This window comes from Panthera uncia, chromosome C2, assembly GCF_023721935.1.
Source record: "Panthera uncia isolate 11264 chromosome C2, Puncia_PCG_1.0, whole genome shotgun sequence".
Classification (NCBI taxonomy): domain Eukaryota; kingdom Metazoa; phylum Chordata; class Mammalia; order Carnivora; family Felidae; genus Panthera; species Panthera uncia.
The window spans coordinates 87,399,393-87,418,537 of record NC_064810.1 but is presented as its reverse complement, the minus strand read 5'-3'; the positions used below and the strand labels follow the sequence as shown (position 1 = coordinate 87,418,537).

General features: G+C 37.7%; 1 protein-coding gene across 9 annotated transcripts in view; it reads right to left on the bottom strand.

Annotated features, from left to right (window-relative positions):
* The window catches only part of TBL1XR1 (TBL1X/Y related 1), a 178,086-nt gene that overhangs the window by 96,133 nt on the left and 62,808 nt on the right, over positions 1–19,145 (bottom strand). The window contains exon 1 of one of the 9 annotated variants that reach the window (XM_049628539.1): positions 1,983–3,743. The exons of the other annotated variants lie outside the window; for them this stretch is intronic. The gene's annotated coding sequence lies outside the window, so the exon portion shown is untranslated. Of the gene's footprint in view, positions 1–1,982; positions 3,744–19,145 lie in introns of those variants that run through there. 9 annotated transcript variants of the gene reach the window in all.

Sequence of the window (19,145 nt, the reverse complement as noted above, 5' to 3'; positions counted from 1 at the left end):
CCGAACATGGCAGTTGTCCTGTGTGACCAGTGACAATGCACACACCTTACTGTGACAACACAGAGTGACAAAATGACACACTTGACCCTCTCAGTGAAGCAGAGTTTCTCCATCACACTTGAAAACTAAATCTTCGACTTTCACTTTGTAAAAGGATACGCTTAACTTTTTAAAAAATTAAGAACATGCCAGCAGATAATTACTTAAATGAAAATTGTCATTCTGAAGTCTTCTGAGCACAAAGAGAAAAAATGCATTTATGTTAAAATAGATACTGGGTTCAGAATTTTAAAATGTTTTATTTCTATCTACTGCTGAAGGATGTAAAAGTCATTCTTGTGTGTCTTTACTAAGAGTATTTCCTTACAGATTTTCACACGAAAAAACTCAGAAACTGCTTACTCTGAATTCATATTTCTAAAATTGGTATAATCTAGACAGTACCAACAAATGCTTTGCCTTCAGTGAATTAAAACAAGCTCATTTAACTACCATGTTTCTATCAAAAAAAAAAAAAAAAAGAAAAAGAAAAAGAAATACAGTCCTTTAAGATATCAGGGCTATCCTGGGGTACCTGGGTGGCTCAGTCAATTGAGCATCCAACTTCGGCTCTGGTCATGATCTCACTGTTCACGGGTTTGAGCCCCGCATCAGGATCTGTGCTGATAGCTCAGAGCCTGGAGCCTGCTTCAGATTCTGTGTCTCACTCTCTTTTTGTCCCTCCTCTGCTCATGCTCTCTCAGTCTCTCAAAGGTAAATAAACATTAAAATAATATTTTTTTGAAAAAAAATAAGGGCTATCCTGTCTTCTGGCAAAATAAATGACATATTTATAATTCTAAAAAATGTCAAATTCTCATCTGATGTTGGTTTGCTAAATTGGTTTCCACCATATTTAAAATGAAACATTTAAACAAGCAAATACAAGCTATGTTGTCTGCCTGACCCACTCAGGACACACAAAAACGAGGATGGGGGACGAGGACGGGACACACACACACACACACACACACCCTTACCTCTCTCTTTCTCTTTTCTCTCTAGGGGTCATGAAAAGAAGATCCACTTTCTTAATTCAATTTATTTACTTCAATACAAAACACCACTTTCCGCTCCCTGACTACCACTCAAGTTATAATAAAGTACAGACTGAGACTAAATGAATACTACAACTGCTTCATCTTAGTTTTTAGGCACTGCTAAGCAATGGTCTAGAGGTTGGCAAATTATGGCCAGAAAGTTAAGTATTTTGGGTTTTGCAAGCCACACGGTCTCTGTCACAACTACTCAACTCTGTTATTATATTGCAAAGCAGCCAAATACAATACATGAAGGAATGGGTATTACTTTTTCCGATGAAACTATTCATACATACACATTCTCTCTCTCTCTCTCTCTCTCTCTCTCTCTCTGACACACACGGGCATCAGGCAATACACTATGTTGGTACTGAAGTAATTCCCAAGACCACCCAAAATTCTACTGATCCAGGATGGAGCATAAACCTATTAGGACAAATAACCTAAAGATATAAAGGGATGCCTGGGTGGCTCAGTCAGCTCAGATCATGATCTGGCAGTTCGTGAATTCTAGCCTTGCATCAGCATCACTGCTGTTGGCCTGTCAGCATGGAGCATGCTTCTGATTCTCTGTTCACCGCCCCACCCCCCGCCGTCCCTCCCCTGCCTGCACTATCTCTCTGTCAAACAAACAAACAAACATTTTTTTTTTTTTAAAAGATAGATATAGGGGCACCTGGGTGGCTCAGTCAGTTAAGCGTCTGACTCTTGATACCGACTCAGTCATGATCTCATGGTTATGACTTTGAGCCCCACATGAGACTCTGGGCTGACAGTCTGGAGTGTGCTTGGGATTCTCTCTCTCCCTCTCTCTCTCAAAAATAAATAAACATTTTTTAAAAAGACATATTTAAAAAAATCAAACTAACAGATAAAGTAAAAAAAAAATTACTCAAGGGGCACCTGGTGACTCAGTTAAGCATCCAACTCTTGATTTCAGCTCAGGTCATGATCTCATGGTTTGTGATTCAAGCCTTGCATCAGGCTCTGAAATGACAGTGAGGAGCCTACTTGGGATTCTTCCTCCTTCCCTCTGTTCCTTCCCCACTTGTTCTCTTTCTCCCTCTCTCAAAATAAATAAATAAACCTAAAAAAAATTATTCAAGCATTCTCCACTAAAACTATAGCCATTTAGTGGGAAAGAAATTTTCTAAGGCATTCAAACACTGTCTTATGTGGCACCACATGGAACAATGAAGTTTGATTAAAAAAGGATTAAAACTTCAGTATTTCTCTGTGATCTTCAGACACTTAGAAGACAGATGTAGAATGGAAAGAACTACTGTTTACAAGTTTAACCCCTTCATATCATATCCATATAACCATAAGCATGTCCTCATGTGTAAAATGAGGCTACTGTATAATGCTATACTCTGCAGAGTGTATTTGATAGCCCAACAAGTATGAACAGAGTTCAGTTTATTGTTTAAAAAATAAATAAAAAGCAATGATTCAAAAACAAGAGCACACTGGGGTGCCAAGGTGGCTCAGTCAGTAAGCCTCCATTCTTCACTACAGCTCAGGTCATGATCTCACAGATTGTGAGACCAAGCCCCACCACATCCGGCTCTGCACTGTCATGACAGCATGGAGCCTGCTTGGGATTCTGGCTCTCCCTTTCTCTCTGCCCCTCCCACGCTCATGTGTGCACATGCTTTCTCTCTCTCAAAGTAAACTATAAAAATAGGGGTGCCTGGGTGGCTCAGTCGGTTAAACATCCAACTTCAGTTCAGGTCATGATCTTGCAGTTCCTGAGTTCAAGCCCCGCGTCAGGCTCTGTGCTGACAGCTCAGAGCCTGGAGCCTTCTTCTGATTCTGTGCCTCCCTCTCTCTCTGCCCCTCCCCTGCTTGTACTCCCTCTCTCAAAAATAAACATTAAAAAAAAATTGTTTTAAATAATAAAAATAAGGGCACCAATCCTACTAAGTTCCTAAAGATGTTTTCACACAGTATACTAATAAATACTAGCAGCTAATTGTTAACTGCTTAGTATAAAAGTCCACAACAGGGTTAAGAATAGTATTAAAAGAAAAAAACTTCAGGTTCTAAGCAAAAGAACAAAAAACAAAACAAACCTGTTTATGACTTAACCATGAGATTATAAAAATAGCAACTAGACGTATTAAAAATAAACAAGCAAATAAAGAACAATGAAGGCAGAGAGTAACAGACCGGTCCTGGAAATGAACTCTCTTCACCACAGCAAATGCAAGCAGGAAAACATGTTAGCCCTAAGTTTTGCCAAAACTAGCTAATGTTCATCAAGTAGATGGTGAGAAGTTGGGACGCCTGGGTGGCTCAATTGGTTGAGAGTCCAATTTTGGCTCAGGTCATGATCTAATAGTTCATGGGTTTGAGGCCCGCGTCAGGCTCTGTGCTAACAGCTGCGAGCCTGGAACCTTCTTTGGATTCTGTGTCTCCCCCTCTCTGTGCCCCTCCCCCACTCATGCTCTGTCTCTCTCGCTCTCAAAAATAAACATTAAAAAAATTTTAAGTAGTGGGTGAGAAGAAATGAGTTATGCATATTTTAAATTAAGAGAAAATGAGCTTGTATTTTAGCTTTGATATGGTTTAACAAGTGGACACCAAAAATCACTTGTATAAGGTGAACTAAAATGTTATTGCAAAAGATGTTTTTTACATTTTTTTAACAACCCTAAGTCATAATACAACTTACAAATATGGAAAACAAGTAAACTGTAGATTTGCAATTATTTTTTAAATCAACTTCATTAAACTATCTATAGACAGAATTGCATTTAAAACAAAATGTCAGGAGTGCCTGGGTGGCTCAGTCAGTTGAGCGTCCAACTTCGGCTCAGGTCGTGATCTCAGAGTTCATGAGTTCAAGCCCCACGTCAGGCTCTGTGCTGACAGCTCAGAGACTGGAGCCTGCTTCGGATTCTACGTCTTGCTCTCTCTCTGCCCCTCCCCTGCTCACGCTCTGTCTCTGTCTCTCAAAGAAAATAAATAAATGCTAAAAATTAAAATAAATAAATAAAACAAAATGTCAATTTTCTGATCTTTTCCCAGTTCTCTAATATCAAAGCAACCAGAGATTCCCTCAACAACAAAGGACCTACATACTATAAATGAACTCTCTCCATTAGTGATGCATCAGTTACTCGAGAAAACAGAAACTAAGAGGCCAGATTTTCCTTCAGGAGATTAGGAAGCAACAGAATTTAATGCCAATGTTTCATCTTTCAGCCACGTTAGATGGTAGAATTGTCATTGTTGGGCTGTTGTCTGTACTGACTGCTAAAAGACTTATCTGGCTATAGACAATAGAACTCTGAGGAGAAAGCAAAGAGGAAGAAAAATTTTATTAACCTCGCTCCTAAACACTGTTAATTTTAAAAGTTAGCCCTTTACTGACAATGTAAAGTACATCAATAAATAAAGATCCTTGCCCTGGGAGAGTTTAAACTCCAACATAATTTAGGATTAAGTGTTATGTAGGAGATGACAAGCTATGAAAAAAGAAAAACTACCAGGAAGGTCAGGGGTTCTGGAGTTTTCTGTGAGGAGGAGGTGGTGCCCCCAGGTTGAAACAGTAGTATGTAGGATGGTCAGAACCAGTCTGTATTTCAAGTGAGCGCAGGCAAGATAAGAAGCTCCTGCGTATTCTATGTTCTGTATGCAGACAATCATATACGAGGACGTGCTTTACCTTAATGCTGTGACCATAGGATCATGTTCATGTTTGTTGGAAGCCATACCTGGAACATGTATATTTACCAAACAGTTCATTTATGTTTCAATTACTCTAATTTTTCCTCTGAGCTACCTGTTCTTGCCTACATTTGCTGTGTATTATAAAGCTACAATTCTAGGGTAGATATTAGGCATTATAAAATGATAGGTTTACCTAAATATTTTAGCATTATAGGGGCACCTGGCTGGCTGACTTAGTAGAGCAGGAAAACTCTTGATCTCGGGGTTGACTTCAAACCTCATGCTGGGCACAGAGATTACTTTTAAAATATTTTTAAAAATAATTTTATAAATAAATATTTAGCACTATAATATTATGGAGCCCATCATAAATGTTATCAAATGAGAAAGAAGATACGTTATATTTTTAAAAACTTTTGTAATTGCCCAGAGTCTGTTTAATCAAATTATTTTTCACACAAGCATTCTTGCACAGTTAACATTAAAAAGCTTCTAACTTTTTCAAGACACAAAATACAAAAACAAAACAAAACCCAGAAAATAAAACAGAAAAATATGCCAGTGAAATGGAATGTCTAATCACTTTAAGTTCTACTGCAGTTTAGACACAGACTCAATTTTTAAATATCCAGCAAAGGTTTACATTGTACCTGATACTGCATGTATTTACCTGCCATCACTACTTTAAAATACTGAACAAGGTAAAAGTAACAAAACCCAAATGTGGGATATAGACCAAGGCTTCCTCAAATTCTTATTAAGAACTCTTGGTCTTGGGGATCTTGGGCGGCTCAGTTGGTTGAGCGTCTGATTTCAGCTCAGGCCATGATCTCACAGTTCATGCGTTTGAGCCTCGCATCGGGCTCCACACTGGCAGTGTGGGGCCTGCTTGGGATTCTCTTGCTCACTTCCTCTCTCTCTGCCCCTCCCCTGCTCATGCTCTTTACTTTTTTTAAAATAAACTTAAAAAAAAATTTTTTTTTTTAAAAGAACCTGTTGGTCATTTACCCCCCTCACTGTGTCCAATATTCTTGAGAACAAAAATAGTGAGACTAGTTTATGAAAATGCACAAAGCTAGAATTAAAAAGGTTAGCTGAATTTATTTCAATACCTCCAACTGTAAATTCCTAGAAAAAAATTAAGTTATCTCGATAACTGTGCCTACTATCATACCTAAAACGGAATTCTGGGTTCCAATGAGTATTAAATGACAAGGGGCTGGTAAGGATCTGTGCAGATAGGGGAATGGCAACTAAATCTCAATCTCTTCTCCTTAAGAAGGAATATAAGCCAGAAATTGTTTAAAGAATACTATGAGGAAACTATCTTTGCCACAAAGAGGATGAAAATCTGGTGCATAGGACTGCTCACTGGCCTCTTGATTTCAAGTCAAGGCTAATCAATCAGATAAAGAGCATTCTGATGACTCAGATTGGATTAGATGAACTCACAAAAAAACAAAGAAGGTCACTGAGTTTACTTGGAAGGATATAGGACAGGAAAAGACTATCCGAGAGCTTCAAGCCAGGCGTGTCAGCAGAACACGCAATCCAGGAGCTATAGTCTTCACAACTCTCCGTCCCACCACCGGCACTTCACTGCTCAGGTACAAGGGAGCAAGAATTCACGAAAGGACATGGAAGCTACTTTGGGTTAAAAACCACAAACTCCACAAAGGGTAAGATTTTCATGGGCCTAGCTTCCTGCGGATCCAACCCATCAAAGCATATGCTACATTGTAAGAATGTACCCCACCTTCCCTCCACATATGTACTCCCAGTCCAGATGCAGTTCACAAGTCAGGGACCACTCTGCCATGCCCCCTTGTTGGCTGGTAATACTGCTGGACGTTCCACTTTTATTTTTTAAATGAAACACGACCAAAACTGAACCAAGGTTATTTATCCACAGAAAGAGAAAAGGTTTGGTGACTCCTTGTCTTACAACACATGTGGGTCCTCATCTCTACTCTGCCTCTAGGTTGTCAGTGGTCTTGGACCTGTAACTTAAAGCTTCTAGGAGCAATTCACCTCCTATAAGCAACGACTGGCTTGAATATGGCAATACAGACAGAAAACCAAACTAACACGCTACAAGATATCTTACAAACAACATAGAAAATCTCTTTTGATGATATGAAGGCTAAACAATGCTAACGAAAAGCAGTGTAGTTCAAAAGGAAATTGAGGCCCAGAAGTTAAATATTCTTACAAGAAGTAGTGAAATATTAAACTCTGCACTGCTTGCACACTCAGTATCATTTAAATATCATAACAAGCTGTATAGTAAGTATTGCATCTATTTCAAAAACAGGTTAACTAAGGCTCAGAGCAGTTCCTAGACCAAGATCAACAGTAAGGCCAAGTAAGCGGACATCAGATGCCAGGTTAAATTCTTAACCACTCTCCTCTTCTATGTCTCTTGAATCTCTTTTCGAAGCTTTTGTTTCCAATAATTTTCCTTTACAACAACATGATAAAGATCTTTTAATGAAAGTTGAAAGTATCACTTAGGAGAAAGAGATCTATAGCCATGTTCTCTTACTGCCACAGGGAGGGCACAATCAGCACAGCAAGGATCACAGGCAGCCACCTGAAGACAGCTTACATCCACCCACCAATAAATACTACTTTTCGTCACCTATCATTACCCAGCTTCCAAATACTCTGAACTTCGAGTGTTTCATACAACCAACTAGTTCTTGAAACACTATGTAGGTTTAATTGTTTAAAAACAGATACATAACGGAAATCAGGAATTTCACTGATGAGAGTTAGGTTATATTTATTTATATATCAGAATTCCTTAGGGAGCATGGAATTTTAAAATGCATAATCCTCCTACTTTTGGAAGTTTATCAAAAGTCCTGGAAGGCACAAAAACACTATAGCCATTTCTGCAGCAAATACTGTGTTGCTTTTGGCTTAGTATTCATTACCCAAAACAAAAGCCTGAAAGTTATCCTTGACTCTTCCCTGTCTCCTTTGTCAGCCATATCAATCACTAAATTTAATCAATTCTCTTTCCTAAATATATCTATAATGTCTACTGGTTCCTTGAATCCTACCACCCATTCTTCGTAGCTCAATCTGCTTCCCCATCAACTTTGATAAAATCCAAAGCAAAAAAATTATTTTTAATAGGCATGCACCCCAAAATTTATAATTGAACAGCACTTGATTATGTGAAAATTCAGATTTGTTTTTCTTTGTTTTTGTTGTTATTGTTTGTTTGTGGGTTTTGTAATTTTGAAGTGAAAGAGGCAATAATGGATTTCTCTGTTGGGTCACTGTTTATTTACGTAACAACTATTAGTTGCCTTCAGCCTCCCTGCTAACGTAATGCCAATTTTGTTCAAAGTAGCAACATATCCACGTAATACTTTCTCAGCCTTTCTTGCAGCTAGAGGTAGCCATGTGAAATAGCCTGGTTAATAAGATCTAAGCAGAAATAGGGGTGGGTGAAGGGGCTCCCAGCCATCACAGCAAGAGAGGCAGCTAGGGAATCTTTTATTTTCCTAAAAATGGAGAACAGATGCAGATGTTTAAACCTGATGCCTCCTGAAGCAGTAGCCATTTTTCAACCAAGGCAATACGCCTGATGGACTTCCTTACACTGAGGACAACGGAATAAAAAAATAGCGATTTCCTGCCAGTAGATTTGTTTAAAATAGTGTTTTGAGTTACTTGAAGCCAACTGGACATCATTCTCCCCAGAGAGGTCCCCAAAGCATTTCAAACTTACTATGTATATACTTAATTCCTCTCCCATCCCAAACTTGTTCCTCCTCCTATATTCTCTACTTCTTTGTATGGCTCCGACATCCAGTCACCCACGCTAGAAATACGGTTCTTTCTCCTCTCGTATCTCCCACACCTACCTACCTACCTATCTACCTACCTACCTACCTATCATCAAACACCATTGCTTTCTATCTCTAGGGTGTTATTTCACAAGTACATTTTTAGTTCCTTATGCCTTCATGACTTTGGATATGCTATGTCCTCTAGCTAAATTTTAGATCACCCATACCCCACGAAAGCTCTATCACCACTGCAGATATTTATTTTATATGTCCATCCCCCTTCACTAGAAACCTAAACACTTTATTATAATTATCACATCCTGGTGCAACATTTTAATGCTGTACTACTCTTTTTAAAATGCACATTCAGGGGCGCCTGGGTGGCGCAGTCGGTTAAGCGTCCGACTTCGGCTCAGGTCACGATCTCACGGTCCGTGAGTTCGAGCCCCGCGTCGGGCTCTGGGCTGATGGCTCAGGGCCTGGAGCCTGCTTCCGATTCTGTGTCTCCTTCTCTCTCTGCCCCTCCCCCCTTCATGCTCTGTCTCTCTCTGTCTCAAAAATAAATAAAAACGTTAAAAAAAATTTTTTTTAAATAAAAAAATAAAATGCACAAATTAAAAAACAGTAGTTGCTCTTAAAAGGCTTAAGTTTTGCTTTTTTTAGAGTACACAGTTTGATTCTGATCCCGTTAATTACTTTAGGCCAGAGGAGAGGAACCAGGAAGGCAAAAGAGAACTGAATGAAGAGAAAAAAGTATCAACAGCTAAAGTTAAGTTCACTGAGAAAGGTTTAAGGTTTGTTACTTCTCCTTCATTGTTATACAGACAAAAAACTGGAAAGACTACTCCAAGAGATCAACTTACAATAGGCAGGGATGCCTTTCATCGTTAGTTTCTGACCCCAAGGTCCTGGGAAGAAAGACCAGAAAGATGGAAAAATTTGCTCTACTGGCATTCTAACACTGGAGGAAATAACATCTGAAAGAATAGTGATATATGTCCCTTACGTGTTCACTATAATGAAGTTTTTCTGCATTTTCAGATCTTCTAGATTTACTGGTGGCTACTTTGAAATTATATCCCAATCTCATACCTCCTATCATAGTTACTTTTTGCTTTTTCCCCCTCTAACAACCTGAATATTTCATGTCCTTGTTCTCCTCTAACCACACCAAATCTTCTACTCCTTCCCACATTTATTCAATAACGCTGTGCCAGGACATTTCATTTGAAAACATCACAAAATACAATAGTCACAAACAAATGTCTGGTTCTTTACAATTAATTATATTAGTATTCACTCAATTCATTCAATTCACTTATTCAGTAAATATTTACACTGCCTTTCCATTCCAAAGCTTCATCCATTCTTTACAAAATTCTAAGAATTAAGGTAGAAGAAATTACACATAGAACCAGAACAGAACCAAAGCCAACAGTACTGTGACTCCTACCCCTTACTGAGCATGAGAGGCAATGGTGCTTATTTAATCTCTCTTAACCTGTTTCCTCATCTGTAAAACGAGGATTTTAGCACTAGCTACCCAGAGGGCTACTATTCTAAGAATTAAATAAGGGAATGCATATCAGGCATATAATCTTACCTGAAATATAAAAAGCACTTAATAACTGGCAGTCATTATTTTACCAGATTTAGTGAGTGACGGGACACACTGAGCTGTCCTTTAATAGAACCAGAGCCTTGATTAAATAAACTTATCATTCAGTATACCCAATCTAAATGTCCAGAATGCTTTGTGTTTTCATGCATGTTAATGAACAATTTATTACATAAAACAAAAATGCAACTTTGTTTTTAAACAGACTGCTACTAGCATCCTGAAAATAATGTATCATTTCTGGATTAAATATTGGATATAAAATAAGAAAAAAGAGGATTACCCGTCAGGGAAGCAGGAGTGAGTCGATTTTGGTCTCTAAAAAAAACAATACTCATGTTTTAATTAACACCACAACCAATCATCTATAATGGGTCCTGGATTAATCAAATCTCCATGTTTTTTAAATTTTTTAATGTTTGTTTATTTTTGAGACAGAGCAAGAAACAGCACGAGCCGGGGAGGGGCAGAAAGAGAGGGAGACACAGAATCCGAAGCAGGCTCCTGGCTCTGAGCTGTCAGCACAGAGCCTGATGCAGGGCTTGAACCCATGAACTGTGTGAGATCACGACTGGATCAAAGTCAGACATTTAACCGACTGAGCCACCCAGGCACCCCTGAAATGTCCATGTTTTAAAGAAATATTAGTGTGATATTATTATTCCTATACTCTGGCTTCTAAATAGCTGAGAAGCTATAAAACTAGTGCCTAAAGAGCAGCACTGAATTCCTGGAATGGATACTTACAGTGATAGCAAATAAAGGGTAAATTTAATAAGGCTTTCATTAAGCCTCCTACATAATTACACAGTATTTAAAAATAGTACTTTTATTTTGGTTTTGAATGTCATATAAACTATTGAATACCTGTGTAGTCTGGAAATCATTTTCCTTCCAGATAGAATATCAAAATAATTTTAAAACATTAATAGGAAATAACGCAGTTTCCCATTCCAGGAAATTCCTTTTAGGCAATGTAAGCTCTTGGTTCTCCCTGATGTTTCCTACCCCGGACAATTCAACATGCTCTATAAGTTCTATTAATACACATCTTCTCTAGTATAATAATAAAGAGGTTAACAATGAGTCTGTCTAACTTCAAATTCCACTAGTACAGTAACTAATTTTCTAATTTGAAAGAAGTCAGCAAATCCCACCTGGAGCTTTAATAAATTCCACTTTATTTCCATGTCATTGATTGGGAGAAATATAAAGTAAAACTAGCTATTTCATTCAAAAGGGCAGAGAAGAAGTACTGAAGAGCGGAATGGGATCACCCTAAGGTGAATTATCAACCAAGACCACTGAACCCATCAATTTGCTATTTTTCATACTGTGCAAAGAATTAAGCAGTCAGAAACCAGAAGTCTAGGGTCAATGGCCTTTTATACATTTCTTACTACACAGTATATAAATTTTTAATTTTTCCCCCTCCCTTATTTTATCCATGTTCTCAGCCAGAACCTCGGGACGTAACTGTAGAATGTTCAAGCAAGGACTACTATTAAGCTACATTCTAAGAAACTGAATATAGAAGTCCTGTTCTTCCAAAACCACTCAATCTTTTCAAACTTTGAACTGCTCTTGAATGGTCATTCATTCATTCAGAGCCTATTCAAGGACCACGGACTTTACACATAAAGGGGGAAAGAACAGCTTAGTTATAACCATGCTACACATGCAAAAATAAACTTCTAGAATTTCTTCAAACTCCAAGTCCCCAAGGAATTCTCTGAATGGAAAACAACTTGGCAGAGGCTAAATCTCCTTGAAGTCCAACTGTAGTCAGAGATGTATTCCTAGACTAAAACTAAGTATACAAGGAGGACACAAAGAAATACTAGACTTTTTCTCAAAGTCTATCTAGAATACTAACTTGATCCATTTGTTGCTGTGAAATAAATAGGGGGGAAAACATATATGTATATATGCATATGTCTCTGACCCTAGTACCTAGCAAAGAGCTCCTAAAACTTGTAATTTCCTAATGACAAGAACACCAGAAATATCTTTTGTGCTAATATTTGGTCTTTGACCCTGATTTCTCACACAGAGCTCCTAAATGCCTTGGAATTTGCTGGGTGATAAGGACTCTACTTCAGTATGAGAGTTGATCACCAAAAAGACCAAGCCATGATTCATCAGAGCTTGGAACTTTCAGCCCCGCTCCCTGATCCTTCAGGAAGGGGAACAATGGTGACTGAGCTCATGATTGATCTCACCCTACATGATGAACCCTCCATAAAAATCTCAAAAGTACGAAATTCGGAGAGCTTCCAGATTGCTGAACACACGGAGGTACTGTGAGGGTAGTATACACGTCAAAAGCTAAAGCATGGGCCCATACCTTGCCACACCTACCTCTTCTACCTAAATGTCTGTTCATTCATCATGTCGTTCTATAATCAATTGGTAAATGTTAAGCGGGCCCTGAGTTTTATGTGCCACTCTAGCAAATTATGAAACCCACGGGGGGTCAGAGGACTCCAACTCACTGCCAGTCAGTCAGAAGCAACAACCTGGGACATGCGACTAGCATCTGAACTGGAGGCAGTCTTGTGGGATTGAGCCCCTACCCTGTGGGATCTGATGCTAACTCCAGGCAGACAGTGTCAGAACTGAGTTGAATTACAGGACACCCAGCTGGCGTTGAAGAGAATTGCTTGATGTGAAAAAAATTACCACACGTTTGGTGATCAAAAGTGTCAGAAGTATTATGTGTGTGAGTAAAGGAAAACACAGGAATGTTTTTCCTGACAGTTCCCAATATTTCTCCTACCCAATAAACCTCTTATTGCACTCTCACGTTTTATGTCATTCTAAAACAATCTTCTCTCCCCAGACATTATTCTAAGAACACCTATTTCACTAAGACATTATCAAGGACACTTTATTTAGGAGTTGAAGATAGAAAATAAATTGTGTCTCAAGCTAACAGATAAAGAAAGACATAAACAAACGTGTAATGATAACAAAAGAACCAAAATACAAGTTCTTAAACACTGCTGTCTCCTGAGGATAGGCCTAGTAAAGAAGCCTCATTTTTTTTTTCATTTTATTATATGTATTCACTACTTCTGTGGTATTAAAAAAAAGAAAAAAGTACTGAAATTTCTGATTTTCTAGGTCACCTAGGGCCAGGAAAGAAATTTCCTTTACGCAGATAACAAACTCTACCTTTTGCACACCCCCATCACTCAAGTGTTTCTTTGGTAATTTAATAAGATTTAATATAACTTTTAGGTAGTAATTCTTTAAGTATGGGATTTTATCAAGTAAGATTAAAAAATAATCACTAGTACAAAACAAATTTTAAAACTGCTGGCTTTATCCTGTTAAGAGTGTTAAGTGTCCTTTCCAATTAAGGCTGAAAATCTGGCCATGGTATGGTCACCCAAAGGCACAACTAAGTATCCTACACAAAATTCAAATGTACCTTGTCATACTGACTCCTTTCACTGATTGAAACAAAGCCCATAAACATGGGGGAAGGAGAAAGGGAGTAAGAGTAAAACCTTTAGGAAAACTTACATCATTTCCAATGCTAATAAGGACAGAGCAGTAAGGAAATTCCTTGAAATTTATTTTCTAGTGGGGGAGGACAGATAAACAAAATGAGTACATTCTAATAAATGGGGGCTGCCTTATCTCAATTTCTTAACTTAGCTTGTATAAAACCAAGAGGGACTCAGGTTTTAGCACTATAACCATTCAGGTTCACTGACTGCAAACACTAAAAAGCAACTCCAGAAAACAGGACTTACTGAAAGCATTAGTTCAGAAAAACCTGAACCAAAAGGTTTTCAAAGAAAGAAACAACACCAGTTCTATGGATCAAGAATATACCTACTCCACCCAATTAAGTTGGTTCCCAGAACCTCTTTCAACAATTTGTGGTCAAATATGGTCCCAACTCGCTCATTTCTCCAAGGAGTAGCTGGACTCATATATAATTAGGACTTCCCTTGATGCTATTTATAGATAGGCAAATAGATATGATGACTACCAGAAGGAAGGTTATTAACCCGGAGGCAGGGAGAACAAAGAACAGTTATCTGTATACTGTCTGTCTTTACTGCCACATGACAGGATTGTTGAAATTTACTCTGAACAGACAATGGTCCAGATTCTGCTACACTGTGACATGCTGCTGGCCTAGATCCTGGCCCAGGCAGCAGTACTAACTACCAATGTTGCAAATTGTTTCAGTTTACACTTCCACTTTCCTCCAAGATCAACTGCCATACTTGGATGACTGGGTCTGCAGAAGCTCCAGAGTCAACTGACATGCAGAAACATTCCAAAGACTCTTCAGGCCTATAACTCAATCACTGGTCTATATTTCAACCTCACCCGTTTTCTTAAAGGTCATTTTATTACAGCACTATAGTTGCCCTCTATTTCCACTAAGTCTTAGTATTTTTCATGTTAAATTTCTGGCAGAAGAGAGTTTGAGGTATCTTCCTCAGGCTCCCTAAACAAAGTACACAAAAACTGTCGTCCCTCAAAATTGCATGAAGTGAATTTAGTTCTATTCCAATATGCATCTCGCCAACCTTTATTTAAATAACTTAAGAGGGTCATTTTTTTACTCCAACTCTAAATGCTATACATAAAGACCCTACTTATAGGGCTCAGAACTGATAACCTTAATTTCTCATTACTTTCCAACATGCATCACTCCTTAACCTGTGATACAACAGGCTTATTTCCAATAGTGCCTTCTTTATAATTTAACATGCTGGTCTAATGGCTTTCCCTTTCCTTCTATCCAGAGCCTACCTATTTTTCAAGACTCATCTTAACGCTTTCCTGCTGAAAGCCTTCCCCCACTACTCCAACCTATCAAGGATGATTCTCCTTTATGAAAATTGCTGGTAATATGTCATTTTATAGTGCTGGAAAACACAGTCCAGACCTATGAAATAATGCACCCCAACAGCCAGTGGCAAAGGCTGGACTATAATGCAGACCTTCAAACTCAAACGCCAAGGTTTATGTTTTTACCAATTCCTTACTCTAACATTACTTCCTAATCTGAACATATCCCCTCACACACGAAACTTTCCAATGGATTCTTCACACCTAGTTTATCCAAAGCCAACCCATCCTTCAAATCACAGGTAAAGTGCATTCTCCACTCAAATTTCTTTTTTGACAGTTCTCATAGTGATTTTCCTCCTTTTCAAATTTTACTATATTGTAATAAATAACACACAGCCTGGCATCCTTCTACTTTGCATGCATTATCTCACTTACTCCTCCAAACATCTTGAAAAGGCAGAAATTAGCCATATTTTTTACAAAGGGCCCTAAGATGTTAATTTGCTTCCCTTTTTACAATTAATTCACAATAGAGTTGAGATTTAAAACTATGCCAACCACCTTCAAAGCCCATGCTCTTTAAATATAGCATTGCGTACTTTTTTTGCTTAACACACACAATGGAAACTATGTGGAGATAACGAACAATTATTTTCCAATAACCAGAATTCAGGACTCATTCTTGATACTTGGCCTAGAATTAAATTATAACCTACAGCTTCTTCTTGTTATGTTACTCCATGCTTTTCATTCCTTTAAAACCACAGTTAGTATAATCTGAATCTGTTCCTGAGGAAATGAACTCAAACTCAAGAACGTTCTTTAAAACTGTCAATGTCAAAGTAATAAAACACAAAGAAAGGCTGAGGAATATGCCAGGTTAAAGATTACTCAATGTGTGATCTTGGATTGGATCCTGAGTTAGGGCAAACCAATGGCTAACAAGATCAATAGGATAACTGGCAGAATTTTAATATGGAATATGTTAAATACTATATTGTATCAATACTGTATCAATGTTAAATATCCGTAAATGTGACCACTGCACTGTTAGGTAAGAGAATATCCTTGTTCTTCAGGGTACACCCAAGTATTTAGAGGTAAATGACCATAATGTGTACAACTTATTCTTAAATGGCTCAACTAAAATAATGAGATAAATAAAATGACAAGAAATGATTAATAATATAAAGCAAATGTGAAAAATACCAAAACTGAAAAATCTATTTGAAAGGTATGTGAGAGGTCAAATTTACAGAAAAGGAAAAACAATACACCATTGAAAGGAATGGGTAGGCATATAGATCAGGGACTGGCAAACATTTTTTACAAAGAGGCAGGAAGTAAATATTGTAGGTTTGGGGGGGGGGGCCTTACAGTCTATCCCATCTACTCAATGCTGCCACTGTAGCACAAAGACAGCCTGTAGACAGTAATATAATGAATGGACTTGGTATGTTCCAAAACACTTTATTTACCAAAACCTGGCCTTAGTCTAATGACCCTTGATACAGATAAAAAAGATTGACCATGACCTGCTTAACACTGGAAGTTAAGCAACAGGAACGTGAGAATTTATTACATTACTCTCTTTTATGTATCTTGAAATTTTTCATAAAAAGAGTTTAAAAATAAAACTTCGCTTAGAAATCTCTTTCTTCACTTCATAGCCTAACTCCTCCAGAAAAAGTCCCAATTTGACTTTTACACATCCTTCTTTCAACCGTTATCTTTTACTTCCAAACAATGTGCAGGTTTTTCAACCAGACTAAATTCGTACAGGCCACATGCATTTAACTTTCTCTTTAAACTCTTAACTCCCTGAGGGAAAGGGTCTTATCTGGTGATTAACATAAATTTGGTGGCCTAACAAGATTATGCAACACCTCTTATCATTGGCTCTGAATTCAAGTCTCTCTTTGGCATTTGGAACTGAGAGAAATGAAACTCCCACAACCTCACTGAGCTTATTTCTTGTGAGATATAAGGAAGGCAAGCCTGTAAAGCTTGGTAAAGCTGACATCGTATCTAATTTAACTTTAGATTTCATAAGATTTTTTTTTTTGTAGCTAAACAAGTAAAATCCATGGAAGCTGAAGAGTCACAGATTACTGGAAACGTAGAATATAGGGCTTGAAGGAATTATAAAAACAACCTCAACCCCAATCCCACAGAAGAAATGCAGGTAATCCCAACATTCCATTTAATTCTCATTAATTGATATGAAGTCAAAATTGTGAAGTGCGTTAAAAATTAAAGCAATATTAATAAACTAAGTTTTTTCCTATTAATAGAAGATATACTTAAATCACAATACATTTGTGTTGACAAATTCACCAAAATTCTGCTTCTGGGCACAACTGTCAAATTTACTTATTCCACAATACCGTGTCTACTAAGTGAAATTTGTTCTCTTTGGTGCTACAGGTTACAATTCAAATACTTCCTCCTCTAAAATAAGACATCTGAAGACACAGAACTGCTATACAAGATAGATGTGCTGAACACTGTAAGCCTGTGTCAAAGCATCTAGAAATGCAGTGTCACTCCAGTGTGGGGTAACAGAAGAAGTGAGATGAAAGAACAGAGAGGATAGCATCGAAAGTTTAGCACATAACCTGAAAATTGCCAAGAATTGACCCAAAGTCCTTAATATTGTCATAACATCTGCTGCAAGCACTAATGTCAAATTTGGCTCTATAAATACTGATTTGAACTCTTGTGCAAAATCTCTGACCTAAAATACTGCAGCTAAAACACTGCAAGTCCACCAACAGGGAAGGCACACTCTTGGAAATTCAAATTTGCTAGAACAGCTTTCATACAGCTATTATGGTCAAGTTTAAAGAAAAGCAGAGCTCTTGAATCAATGACAGATTCTGGCTGACAGAGCTAAAAAAGGCAAAGGCACAGGGCAACAGGTTCTTTAAATAGTGGGGATAGCTGCACATCAAAGCACAGATTATCACATATGCGGTATAAGGACTGGTGGTCACAAAGGAGTCTTTTCAGGCTCATTCAAATACCAAATAATTAGCATAAACAATGTTTTTCTTCATCTTCCAACTCCAATAGCATTTTTTAAATTACTCTATAGCTTATACTAGTCGAATGTGGGGTACTCTTTAATACAAGGACTCTCTCCCTAAATTTAAATAAGGCTATTAAACATTATAAGCAAAAGTCAGCCATAGGAAAATACCATCTTGTGCAATATTTTCCCCCACATTCTATCCAGTACTGCATATACATGTCTTTTTTTTTTTTTTTAGATTTGAGTTAGTTAACATACAGTGTAGTTAGTGCTGGTTTCAGGAGAATTTAGTGATTCATCACTTAGATATAACACCCAGTGCTCATCCCAGCAAGTGCCCTCCTTAGTGCCTATTACCCATTGAGCCCATCTCCTTCCCCACGTCCCCTCCATCAACCCCCAATTTGTATTCTATATTTAAGAGTCTCTTATGGCTTGCCTCCATCTCATTTTTTATCTTTTATTTTTCCTTCCCTTCCCCTATGTTCATCTGTTTTGTTTCTTCATACATGTCTTGTATCTATTAATTGAGAAAGGAAGTGAAGTGCTTTACTAACTTCTGATAGGATCATGGAAAGAAACCTAAACATTAGCAATCTTTAGGTGGTACATTCAAAAACAGGCAAAAGAAAAGAAAATCTTGACAGTATACTTTAATATGCTTTTAATGTATAGTAACTTAGAAGGAAAACTCATATACACTAAAAACACTTTTTACATTCTTAAGCATAAAAGAATACACACATTAACAAACATTTTAAATTCAAGCCTTAAAAAGCTACAATTACAGAAAGACATGTTTATTTTAATATATTTATACCAATTGCTCGTTAAGGCATAACTATACCACATCACAGAAAAGGGGGGAAAAAAAGCTTCTGTTTGAAGCCAATCATTCCCAACCAGGATTCCAGGGTATACTCAAAGTGAGAAATAATGGGGTACCTGGCTGGGTCAGTCAGTAGATCATGTGACTCTTGATCTTAGGGTGTGAGTTCAAACCCCATGTTGGGTGTAGAAAAGGAAAGGAAAGGAAAGGAAAGGAAAGGAAAGGAAAGGAAAGGAAAGGAAAAAGGAAAGGAAAAAGGAAAGGAAAAAGGAAAGGA